We start from the raw sequence: 1,669 nt of genomic DNA on the forward strand, positions 1-1,669 counted from the left end.
CATATGCAGAAATCAAATGGGGGGGACCAAAATCCAATTTTAAACAGTTTTTTTTCTGAATTCTTTTAGCAGAGGGAAGAAACAGCAAGTGAAATATTTCCTACTTTAATACTAGAACCAACACACAAAGTATAAATTATTAGGAGCTCAGGATTTGCTTAGTTGGCATGAGACCCAAGGTTAATTCACAAAGAAAGAAAAAGAAAGCACTAACATATTCAGTATCAATTTTGTATGTTATTTGTACAAATTTAAAAATCATTAAAGTGATGTAAGCTTCCAGTTCCCTCAAAAATGCCCAAGTTTTAAAACACTGTTTGGTGGGATATGATTTTATGGTAAGTGGTAACTTTCTCTTCATTTTGAAAACCTCTCCACATATCTGATATAAATCTCTTGTTCATGAACTATAACAATGTCTGGCATGAAAAATCAATTTTTGAAAATAAGCATTTAAACTAAAAAATACAATCACATTTTTGTTTTTCATGTGCGTGTATATGCATTTTCGTGTGTGTGTATGTGTGTATGTGTATGCCTGAAATTGATCTGAAGTTGATGTGCGGAATCTTCTATTATTCTTACACCTTATGCTCTGAGGCAGGGTATCTCAATCAAACCCAGAGCTATTGAAACGGCTTGTCTCCTTGGCAAGCTTGCTCCAGGGATCCCAACTCTGCCTTCCACAGCTTTACAGGCCTTCATGTCCACTCAGTGTTTATGTCGGTGGGATGAACTCCAGTGCTCTTGCTTGCACGGCAAGCGTTTAACCACTGAGCTATCTCCACAGCTCCCTCAAAAGATTAATTTTCACTGGTCGAAAGATATAACAGGTGGAAAATGATTAAGAGTCCTTGACGCTCTTGCAGAGAGCTGAGGTTTGGTTCCCAACACTCAAGCATGACCCTTTGTAACTCCAGCTCTAGGAGATCCAACACCCTCTTTTGACCTCTGAAGACGCCAGACATGCACTTGGTGCACTTACACACGTATATGCAAAACACTCATACACATAAAATAAGACTAGATTTTCACATTTAAAGTTCATTTCTAAACCCTAGCGAGTGCATTCATTATACTTAATTCTAAGATTCCTCATTGTGTTCATTAAAAGTATCAGCTTCTAATACATTCAAAAGAAAGTGAAGGGTTTTGCTTTTAATAATGCAGAAAAAGCAAATCCCTTAGTGCGGTGTACTTGTAAGCATTCATTGACAGCTCCTGACATTTTCACCACACATAAAAAGTGGACGTGATTTAATGTGAACATTTGTGAATGTTTACTAAATCATATGCTACTTATAGAAGGCGATATTAAATTTACTTCAGTAGGTCAATCATTTTTCTAATGTACCCATTAGGAACTAGTCATACAGTGATAAGCATGACAAGAGAGAAAAGCTTCAGAAAGAGCAAGGTAGGATGTAAATGGATTGAGTATGCGTTGGAAGGTATCTCTTAAGATGCCTTGAACATATGTTTTTACTTCCACGTATATGTCTCTGTGGAGCACTAGTGGAGGCCCCCAGTTTCTCTCATGAAAGGTAAGAAAACTTTGTGTAATGAAAAGCCTAAAATAGTTGAAAACAATGCAACTGTTTTGCATTTTCAAGACCACTTACAATCTTGAAAATAAGAATTTTGAGAAAGAGAACCTAAGTGGCCTCAT

Source organism: Chionomys nivalis, chromosome 16 (genome assembly GCF_950005125.1).
Source record: "Chionomys nivalis chromosome 16, mChiNiv1.1, whole genome shotgun sequence".
In the NCBI taxonomy this organism is placed as follows: domain Eukaryota; kingdom Metazoa; phylum Chordata; class Mammalia; order Rodentia; family Cricetidae; genus Chionomys; species Chionomys nivalis.